We start from the raw sequence: 12,244 nt of genomic DNA, 5'->3' as shown, positions 1-12,244 counted from the left end.
ATTTTCTCTCCGCTCAGATTGTATTTTGAGACTCCATATGCTTCATACTAAGAATGTTAAAAGTGAACATAGGAAAGAGCAAGATAATAAGAGTAACATAAAATTTAAGCAAAGAACGATCGGATATGAGATTGGAGGAAGTATTGAGAACGAGGAAAAAGTGACTGGTGCACTGAGGCGTCTGAGGAGATAAAGAACGTTATCCATGGAGGTAAAAAGTAGAATGCATCAGAGAACAGTGGTATTAACACTCGTGTATGGATGTTAACAATGGGTTGTAAACTTTGCAGCGAGGAGAAGGTTGGAGTCAGTGCAAATGTCGTGTCTGAGGGCAATGTGTGGTGTGAATATTGTGCCGAAAATTCGGTTTGGAGATTAGAAGGTGCGGAGCTACTAAGAGTATTATCCAGAGAGGTAATTGAAGCAGTTTGGACATTTAGAAAGGTTGCAACAAAAATGTAATGACGTGGAAGGAAGGAGGGAGGGAGGGAGGGAGGGGTAGGGGTAGTCCTCGGAAAGGTTGGTAGGAGGGAGTAAAATTGGGGTTGTATACGAGGGGCTTGAACATCCAACGTGTGTGCGAGCATGTTACATGTGAGTGAGTGAACGAAAGCGGTGTTTAAATCTTGACATGTTACTGGAATGCAAACCAGGTAACATTTATGAAATGATTCAAGAAACCCGGTTAGCAGAACTTAGTCCTCGTTCTTGAGGTAGGAATAGCCCCACAGTGTTCACACCCCTCCTTCAGAAGGGTGGAGATATTGGAGTTTGGAGAGACATCTAATCTGTAATGTTGTCTCGCCTCTGGCAAGATGGTGACGTGGTGAGTGATGGTAAAAGTGTATCTTCTCTTTCGTGTCACGCTACTTCGGTCAACAAAACCATAACTTTTAAAAGAGTGGACTAGTGAGCCAGCGGAAGGCCTCGGTAAGATGACCGAAAGCTCCAGCTGCGGGTCATCATATGACTAAATTAACAAAAAAACAACAACATTATAACAATAAACAAGAGATGAACTAAATAATTACACTTGGTGGGAGCAGAAGGCCAAGTAACGTCAGTTCGTTAGAGGGTCCCATGTTAACTCTCACCGAGTGGGAAAAAGGTGGGTGGGGGTGGAGAGATAATACACACCCCTTCTCGAACAATCATTCAATTAATTATACAACCAACACCACTCATACATGCTTTCACTCTTATATACCGAACTTTTCCGTTACAATGAAGTAACTTTAACGTACTCAGAGCTCTACAAAAACAACGAAATATTTTTATGGTATGGGTGGCTTAACCAACAGGAATATTTATGCATGTGTGATTTACGAGTTTCTTATTCTTTATATTATGTTCTTTGATGCGGTTTAGATCCCCTGTTGGTTTAAGGTAAGGCTTGGAACGATGTTTTCTTAATGACTCCGCTATTTTGAGTAGAACAATACTAATTCCTGACGTGAGAGATCTAAGCGGGGGATTGGGATTGTGTTTTAGGAAGCCAATACAGACTGGCTAATCTGGGATTGATAGGGTGCAGGTGTGATGGTTTCTTACCTCTCCTGGTCTTCCTGATTGTCTTATGAACACTGCTCATAAACAGATATGTTTAATTCTTCCACTAATGTTAGTGTATTGACATATAGGTGTTGGTGTCACTTAGCAGTTAGTTGATTTCATTCATATAATCTGCATGGTTAAGGATGATAACTCTTCCTTTATCAGATGTCCTTATCAAGATGTCATTCCTTCCAGCTAAGACGCTAGGTTAAGAAATGGCTGCAGTGATCAGTCCTTTAACAAATCTGTTATGAAATTCAGTGCCTTCAATATTGTGGGTTATGACGATAATATGTTCTCTCATTTCTGGACAATTTTTACTGAAAACAGCGCAGACAGCAGCAGTATTTGTTCAGCCGCTGCAGACTTAACTGTTGTATGATACAAGGATTCTATATTTAGTCTAAATGAAATATTGTTTTCATTATAAACACTACAATTTTTTTTCAAACTTGTTTTTTGCTGAAATAGTTATTCAAGATATTGTTGAAAAGATGCGGGTGTGATTCTCAGACAAGGCGATACATTAAATGTATCGCCACTTCATGTTCCTCCTTAACTAGTGCCATTATTATTGCATGCATGAGGGAACGCTGAACCCATAAGAGTCATACAGCGCCCTGGTAGTGGGAGACATTCAAGGAGAGCAACCCACATTCTGGTGATGACCTGTAATGTACCATGAACAGTTCTGATCATTAAAATGAGATGAGGTACGAAAACAACCCATAGACTGCAAACTGAACTGTAAATACATTTTTTTTACCGGCAGGAGAGTCGTCACCAGCATCACAAGACTCACTGGGCAAGATGAAGGCTGTTACTTTTGCTAATGTAGTTGATTCAAATTTTAATATTAGGCATCATATTATTATTCTTTGCTTAAGTCTACATTGGAAGTAAAAAAAATGTAAATGAAACTTATTTCTAGGAAAAGAAACTTGACGTTTGTAGAGCATCTGATTACGATTGATGTTCTTTCAAACTTTAACATAGCCTAAGTTACAACAATATCTTGAATAATTATTTCTGATCACTGCAGCTATTTCTGAACCTAGTGTCTTAGATGGAAGAAATGACATCTTGATAAGGACATCTGATAAAGGAAGAGTTATCATCTTTAACCGTTCAGATTGTTTGAATGATATCAACCACCTGCTAAGTGACACCAACACCTACATGTTAATACACTAACATTAGTGGAAGAATCGAGCATATTCGTTTATGAGCAGTGTCCGTAAGACACTCAGGAAGACGGGGAGAGATAAAAAACCATCACACCTACACCCTATCAATTCCAGATTAGTCAGGCTGTATTGGCCGCCTAAAACACAGCCCCAATCCCCAGCTTAGATCTCTCACGTCATGAATTAGTAGTTCTCTACTCAAACTAGCGGAGTCATTTAGTAAACCGCATCAAAGAACATAATGTAAAGGACAAGAAACTCGTAAGTCACATACATAAATATTCCTGTTGGTCAAACCAGTGACCTGCACCAAAAAGTCACCGATGACATGCAACTAACCACACCATAAAAAAATTTCGTTGTTCTTGTAGAGCTCTGAGTGCGTTAAAGTTACTTCAGTGTGAGGGAAAAGTTCGTTATATAAGAGTGGAAGCATGTATGAGTGGTGTTGGTTGTTTTACAAGAGGTGTGTATTATCTCTCCACCCTCACCCCCCTTTTTCCCACTCGGTGGGAGTTAACATGGGATCCTCTAACGAACTGACGTTACTTGGCCTTCTGCTCCCATTAAGTCTGTAAGTATTTAGTTCATCTCTTGTTTATTGTTATAGTTTTTTTTTTTTACATAAGAAAATAAGAAACAGGACTACTGACCCATGCGAAGCAGGTCCATGTCCCCCCCGGATTAGCCCAATGACCCCCCGGATTAGCCCAATAACCACCCCGGATTAGCCCAATGACCCACCCAGTCTGGTCAACTCCACTCAAGGATGGAGCACGGCACCAGACCCAGCAGCACAAGCTACTCAGGTCCAACTCACACCCACCCACACCCACTCATGTATTTATCTAACCTATTTTTAAAACTACACAACGTTTTAATCTCAATAACTGTACTCGGGAGTTTGTTCCACTCATCCACAAGTCTATTACCAAACCAGTGCTTTCTTATATCCTTCCTGAATCTGAATTTGTCCAACTTGAAACCATTGCTGCGAGTCCTGTCTTGGCTGGAAATTTTCAGCACGCTATTTACATCCCCTTTATTTATTCCTGTTTTCCATTTATACACCTCGATCATATCATCCCTTATTCTACGCCTTTCGAGAGAGTGCAGATCCAGGGCCCTCAGTCTATCCTCATAGGGAAGATTTCTGATACATGGGATCATCTTTGTCATCCTCCTCTGTACGTTTTCCAGAGCATTTATATCCATTCTGTAATACGGTGACCAAAACTGAGCAGCATAGTCTAAATGAGGCCTAACCAAGGATATATAGAGTTGAAGAACAACCTGAGGACTTCTATTATTTATACTTCTAGATATGAAGCCAAGAATTCTGTTAGCTTTATTGTGAACACTAATGCACTATTGTCTTGGTTTTAGATTACTGCTAACCAGAAGTCCTAAATCCTTTTCGCAATCAGTAGTATTAAGATCTACATTATTTAGTTCATATGTGGCATGGTTATTTAACTGTCCAACATTTAGAACTTTGCATTTGTCAATATAAACTGCATCTGCCACTTCTCCGACCATTGCATCATCCTGGAGTGCTTAAGTGTCCTCATTAGAATGAACTGGACGGCCTATTTTGGTGTCATCAGCAAATTTGCTTATGTCGCTATTTATTCCCTCATCTATGTCGTTTATGTAAATTGTGAACAACAACGGGCCCATCACCGACCCCTGAGGAACAACGCTTGTGACGTGCCCCCATTCTGATTTCTCCCCATTTATGCATACTCTCTGCTGCCTATTTGTCAGCCATGCCTCTACCCAGGAAAAAAATTTTCCTATTCCGTGTGCCTTAAGTTTCCTCAATAGCCTCTGATGTGGAACTCTATCGAAAGCCTTACTGAAGTCCATATACACAATATCATATTCATTACCATGATCTACCTTCTCAAACACCTTAGTGAAAAAAGTTAGTAAATTCGTAAGACTGGAACGCACCTTTGTAAAACCGTGTTGAGATTCATTAATCAATCTGTGCCTATCAAGATGGCTACGAATTGCTTCGGCAGTTATTGATTCCATAAATTTTCCCACTATGGAGGTAAGGCTTATTGGTCTATAGTTCGAAGCCAAGGACCTGTCACCTGCCTCGTAAATAGGTATTACATTAGCCATTTTTCACTTATCAGGCACTATGCCAGTTTGTAGTGATATGTTAAAAAGATTAGCCAAAGGTATGCTAAGTTCCTCTTTACATTCCTTTAACACCCTTGCAAACAGTTCATCAGGGCCTGGGGATTTGTTAGGTTTTAGTTTCTGTGTTTGTCTGAGGACCATGTCACTAGTTACCGCAATCGTACATAGTTTATTATCCTGTTCTACATAATCTATTATTTCAGGAATATCGCTAGTATTTTCCTGGGTGAAAACTAGGAGGAAGTAGGTATTGAGAATTTCACACATATCCTTATCACTGTCAGTGATCTGACCAGAGTTACTCTTAAGTAGGCCAATCTTGTCCCTAATCTTACTTATGTATACCTGAAAGAACCCTTTTGGGTTAGTCTTTGAATCCCTTGCGACCTTAGCCTCATAATCCCTTTTTGCTTTTCTTATTCCTTTCTTTATTTCTCTCTTTAATTGACTATATTGATTTCTTAACTGCCCATCCCCTCTTTTGATACGCCTATATATGTCTCTCTTTTGACCAATGAGATGTTTTAATCTATTGTTCATCCATTTGGGATCATTTTTGTTAGAACTAATTTCCCTACTTGGAACAAAAGTTGTCTGGGCAGCTAGAACTATGCTCTGAAAAACGTCATATTGGCAACCAAGATCACTTACCTTACCCATAGTCAGGACATCTCAATTTAGCCCACCCAGGTAATTTTTCAGTCCCATGAAGTCGGCCAAGCAAAAATCTGGGACAGAGATTTGATTGCAGTTATCTGGGTAATTCCATGATATATTGAAACTAAGTGATTTGTAATCACTTTCCCCAAGCTCATCATTAACCTCAAGATTATTAATTAGGGAATCTTTGTTGGCAAGAATCAAGTCAAGCAGATTGTTTCTTCTAGTTGGTTCTGTCACAAACTGTTCTAAAAAGCAATCCTGAACCGTATCAAGAAAGTCACTAGACTCAAGATTTCCTGCCATATTGTTTCAATCAGTTTGTCTAAAGTTAAAATCTCCCATTATCACAACATTTTCATATCCAGATGCCTTATGAATTTCGTCTCATAACAGCTTACTGCGCTCCCTATCAAGGTTTGAGGGCCTATAAATCACACCCAAAATTGATTTGTCACGTCCCTCGAGAAACTGTAGCCAAACAGATTCTAAGACAGCAATTTAAATTTTCTCTGACATACATCGCCACTCCACCACCCTTCCTGTTGACCCTATAAGTGTGGAATAGTTTATAACCCTGTATGTTGCATTCAGAAGGCATTTCTCTGTCTTTCAGGTTGAACCAGGTCTCTGTTATACCAATAATATCTATATTACCTGCACTTGCAAGTAATCTTAGCTCATCTATCTTATTTCTTAGACTCCTACTATTTGTATAGTAAACCTTAAGGGAGCTAGTCACTCGTTGCCCTCTACTATCTCTCTTTGTTTGTTAATCAATTGATTTGCCATTACTAGCAACTTTATTTTGAATATTGTCTTTAAAACATATCCCTGAGGTATCCCGGTAATAACAGCTGTTTTTAACCCTAATGCTGCAGCCTGATTGTTTCCCACAAACACCCATACCTCTATAATTTATCAGTTTAAATTCCTAGACAAGTCATCAATTACCCTCTCAATTGAATTGGCTAATGCAACCACTCCATCCCCAGAGAGATGAACCCCATCCCTTGCATACATATCACGTTTGCCAAAGAATAGGTCCCAGTTATCAATGAATGGGATTGCAAGTTCCTTGCAGTACCTGTCTAGCCAGCAATTTATACCAATTGCCCTAGACATCTATTCATTGCCCACTCCCTTTCTAGGCAAGATGCTACATATGACTGGGATCCTTCCCTTAGACCTAACTACTTCTATGGCTGACCTGTACTTATCCAGCAGCTCCTCTCTCCTGCCCTTCCCAATGTCATTACCCCTAGCACTAAGACAGATGATGAGCTTGTTCCCATTACCTACCATAATATTATCCAACCTGCTGACTATGTCACCAACACCAGCTCCAGGAAGGCACACTCTCTGTCTGACCTTTCTGTCTCTCTTACAAAATGCACGGTCCATATATCTTACCTGAGAATCGCCTACTTTTAAAATATTCTTACCTTGATTAGCAGGGGAATCAGTGGTACCTTCAACCTCACTAACCACTGAAGTACACTCGTCTTGGAGAACAGAGAATCGATTTCCTACCTTCTCATCTTCTCTATTAACTCTCCTCATCTTCCTTCTTCCTGAACTGTGAACCACTTGCCACTTAAAATGGCTGCCACTATCACTGCTGGTGACCATTTCCTCCTTACCAGCTAAACCCTTCTCACACTCGCTCCCAAACTCATCTATGAGAAGCTTCAGCCTCCTATTATCCTTCCGAAGAAGTAGAATCTCCTTCTTCAACACTTGAACCTGAGATTCTAAAACACTACAACAAGCCATGATGCTTGGTAACAGCCCACGCTAACTTCCAAGAGCTTAGGCAGGTATGACCGCAGGTGACCACTGACCTCAGCGTACATAATTTAGTTATACGATGACCCGCAGCTGGAGCTTTTGGTCATCTTACCGAGGGCTTCTGCTGGCTCACTAGTCCACCCTTTAAAAAAATATGGTTTTGTTGACCGAGGTAGCGTGACACGAAAGAGAAGATACACTTTTACCATCACTCACCACGTCACCATCTTGCCAGAGGCGAGACAACATTACAGCTTAGATGTCTCTCCAGACTCCAATATCTCCACCCTTCTGAAAGAGGGGTCGAGATACTATGCGGCTATTCTACCTCAAGAACTAGGACTAAGCTCTGCTAACCGGGTTTCTTGAATCATTTCATAAATGTTACCTGACTTACATTCCAATAACATATCAAGTTTTAAACACCGCTTTCCTTCACTCACTCACATGTAACATGCTCACACACACGTTGGATGTTCAAGCCACTCGTATACAACCCCAACTTTACTCCCTCCTACCAACCTTTCCGAGGACTACCCCTACCCCTCCCTCCCTCCCTGTCATTAAATTTTTTCTGCAACTTTTCTAAATGTCGAAACTACCTCAATTACCTCTCCGGATAATACTCTTATTAACCCCGTACTTTGTCATCTCCAAACTATGAATTTTCTGCATACTATTCACACCACACATTGCCCTCAGACACGACATTTCCACTGACTCCAATCTTCTCCTCGCTGCAAAGTTTTCAACCCATTGTTAACATCCATACACGAGTGTTAATACCACTGTTCTCTGATGCATTCTCCTTTTTACCTCCATGGATAACGTTCTTTATCTCCTCAGATGCCTCAGTGCACCACCCACCTTCTTCCCGTTGTCGGTTCTGTGATTTACCTCATATTTCATAGACCCGTCTACCCACAAGTCCACTCCTAACATCTTAACAGATTCACTTTCTCCATACTTCTTCCAGTTTCATATTCAGTCGTCCATTACTTAAATTTTGTGTTACTCTCATCATCTTGCTCTTTCCTATGTTCACTTTTAATATTCTTATTAAGAAGTCCAGGGGCTGGAGATCAATAATTTCAAGTGTATAGTAATATATAAATTAATTGGGACAAGAGTAAATTTTGTGAATGTCTCATGTCTTAGGAAGATGATGCTTGAAGCTTCTCGATAGGAGTATCTGCAAAGACGCTGGTATTAAATGTAATTGATAACTAGAGGAAGTAACTTCAAATCTGAAATTAACAGTGTAAAATAGTCTACTTGCATAAGCATTAAAGTGTCAGAAAAATAATTGGCAAAAGTTGCAGGAAAAGCAAATGCAATAAGGAGCATATATACACAATCTCTAACACATGGATTATTGCATACTAAACTTAATGCAGGCAGTATAGGCAAAATAATGCAATCAATTGCAGAGTTTGTACAAAAAAATGAGAATACAATTCAAAACAATAACTGGTACCATGAGCAGAGACAAAATTAAAACTGGAATATTTACTTAACAAACTTGACTAAGAGAAAGTTTTTAAACGAAAGAACTTAATTACAACTTGACCTGGTGCAATACAAGCAAAGATAATTTGCATAAACTGTTAGCAAAATTACAGTTAATAGCAAAAAATTTGCGACAAAAGTAAGAAAATGATTTTCAAACCCAATCTCTCAGTACAGCTTCAGTATAATAAATAAATGAACATAGCATAAAAATAAGCACGCGCAATTGCAGAAATATTGCACAGTAAAAAATGCACAAAAACAATGAAATATCCGAGAGAATATAAGGTAAAAACTACAGAATAGAAATTTTAGGCTTCATTCACAAAATATTGCGAGAGTTACTGATGCCAACAACTGAAAAATGAATTAATACCAGAGCACCAACTGTACTGTAATGAATATATGTGGAGAAATATTGCAGTAGGTCAATGACAGATGCACACAAGAGTGTACAGAGCCTTATAGGCTCACAAACTAGAAATTGCAAAGTTTACTGTGAGTGATAGTTATGCTTAATCAAGGTACAAACAATGAGAGAAATTGCCACAACAACAATGGTTCACACTGCTTTACTTAACTGAGTAATATAGTGCACAGGTATTGCGCACTGGGAAGAACGTTGTCCATTGTGGATTCTTGGTGGTACACGGTGGTACTACGGGGTAAGAAAACTGGCGCAGGACTTGTAGGCTGTCCTCTGGCCTATCTTGAGTATTGTTTTAGTTTCCACACTTGGGTAGATAGAACATAAGGGACTCGAGACAGTTGCAGGAAGCAGACACAGCAATAAATCTTCTATAAAAACTCTTAAGCTGAGAAACCTGCAGAATTAATACTACGCACTGTGTAGTCTTGTGCTGTGGTAAAGACTGTTCTTGGGTCAGCTGAGCGATGTTCTAATCCTCGTGGTGTAACTAGAGAGGTATGGTGATACCAACAGTACGTAGATGAAGACATGTGCACGGTTCAAGGCATTAATTGAAGAAGCGTTTCGTCTCTTTTGGATTCTTCAGAAACGAGTACAATATTTATATATAGGTAGAAATGAGGTGGCAAGCCGTGAGACGGTAGAGGTAATAGTAGATCTGCAGCTGAGGTGAGATAGGTAGAATGTGAGGACTTCTCAGCAGCAGAGTAACATACTAAAATTCTCCCTGGTGCTGATGTGACGGAGGTGGCAGTGTTCAGGTAGGGTAGTAAGTGGGTTGATAAGATGTTGGAAATGCTATAGTTACCAGATGTTTATGGGATAGTGATAGCTTCTGCTGCCATGGCGACCTGTAAACACTGTCGAAGGCGTAAGTCATTTTCACGTATAATTAGTTTAGCTTCTCCATCGTTTGACAGTCATTTTTTTGATCGTAGCTTTGTACGCATTTTTATGTTAACGTATTCATACTGCCAGAGATCTCTCCGTTTCGCCCCTAGATATGACGTAGACTCCTACACTGGTGAGTTTATTTGTTTCTTACTAGATCTCTAAAAGTGGTCGAAGAATTTGTAACTAGTTAAATCTAACCGCCTTTCATTGTCAGGCGTAAGTTTGAAGCTATGTTGCTAACAGGCAGAGCAATATACTGGGTTTTCGTTTTACAGTTGTTAGCTAGTTAGTTGTGCCACCTGAGCGGCTAGTTATTTGTGCTCCCCATGCTTATCCTGTCAGCAAATGCGCGAGAAAATCAGGTTTACTGAGGTCACATTAATGGGTCTTTGTCAGACCCCAGTGGGGGGTTATTACATCACTAGACAGAAATATTAGTCATTTCATTTTTTTACATTTTTGCTTTATATAGTTGATGTACACGATGCAGTAAGAAATACAATCTCTCCCCCCCCCCCCAAAAAAAAAAAAATATCTAATTACAACTACAAATAATCATAACTGAGCGGAAATCTCTATAAAAGAATTCATTAACTAATAGATGCAGAATGTGGATACAATCTCAAGATTTCGGATGTCTTATTATTAACAATGAGGTGGTTTGCCATAACCTGTAAGGTTTGTATGAAGGTGTTTCTTATTTAGACGCTCTCTCCTCTCTTTTTGCTCCATTGTGCGTCCCTGTCTCCGTCAACACACTTTGTATTTTATGTTATTTAGGTCTCCATATACCGTACTTGCAGAGATACTAATAGCCTAACAAGAAAGAACAAAAAGACAGTACGGTGACTGGAACAATATATAAATATCCCGCACATAGACGACGTTACTGTCCGAATTAGACCATATACAAAGTCAGTGTGACTTTGTTAAATTAGACACATGTGCAACTCTTGGGTATCTTTATTGAGGAAACGTTTCGTCACACAGTGGCTTCATCAGTCCATACAAAGGAGAAACTTGAAGAACAGGAGGAGAATGAGGTACTGATTACCTCATTCATCTACAGTCCAGTCAAACACTGCAACTTCTTAGGATCTTAATACTTGGGAATTCTTCGCTTGCCCTAACTCTTGGGCACGACCTACTTCCACATTGGACAAATGTGACACCACCTACGACTGCTGCACCTCTCCTGCCTATGGTTTATAAGCTGCTTCTCCTCTCATATGGCGTATTCAATTTAAGATTGATGGACGGACCACATCGACTCAAGGTTGAGGGACTGATTACCTCATTCTCCTCCTGTTCTTCAAGTTTCTCCTTTGTATGGACTGATGAAGCCACTGTGTGGCGAAACGTTTCTTGCTTCATAAAAAGCAGTTTTGATAATAATATGAATATTTCCTTTGGTTTATATAAATTAGATCAATTTATAATTAATAAAATTTGGGAAGAATTTAATAATACATTGGACAAATAATAAATCTTAATTCTTGGGTAGAATATTTTGTTAGTGGGATGTCGTGAAGGACCTGTCTAGTTGCGCCAGCGGGCCTGCTGCAGTGTTCCTCCTTTCTTATGAATCGGGTGTCGTCGCGCGTCAGGTGTTGCTTTGTTGTGGGATGTGATGGTGAGGTGTGGTCTAGACCCTCTATATGCCTCCCATTGATGTATTACTTTTATAGTTCCTTGATAATGTGAGAAGTCACGAAAGTGCTTGTAATTCACTATTCTTTCACAGTGATTGTTTTGCATATATATATATATATATATATATATATATATATATATATATATATATATATATATATATATATATATATATATATATATATATGCAAGGAATTCGTAAGAGCAGGCGAAATATGCACAAACACTGATCTCTGGTCGCTGGAGACTCGAACCTACGAACCTTGGAACAAGTTACGCAGTGCTTTACCATTCTCACCACACTGGACCAATACCTTGGCACCCAGCTTGCGCTAGACGTTCATCCAAGGCAGCCAGCTTTCAGGGAGAAGGCTTACAGCTTTTCATCTCATCCCTTGCAGGCATCAGCCCT

The sequence above is a fragment of the Cherax quadricarinatus genome, chromosome 37, assembly GCF_038502225.1.
Source record: "Cherax quadricarinatus isolate ZL_2023a chromosome 37, ASM3850222v1, whole genome shotgun sequence".
Taxonomy (NCBI): Eukaryota; Metazoa; Arthropoda; class Malacostraca; order Decapoda; family Parastacidae; genus Cherax; species Cherax quadricarinatus.
Note: the sequence above shows the minus strand (reverse complement) of the source record.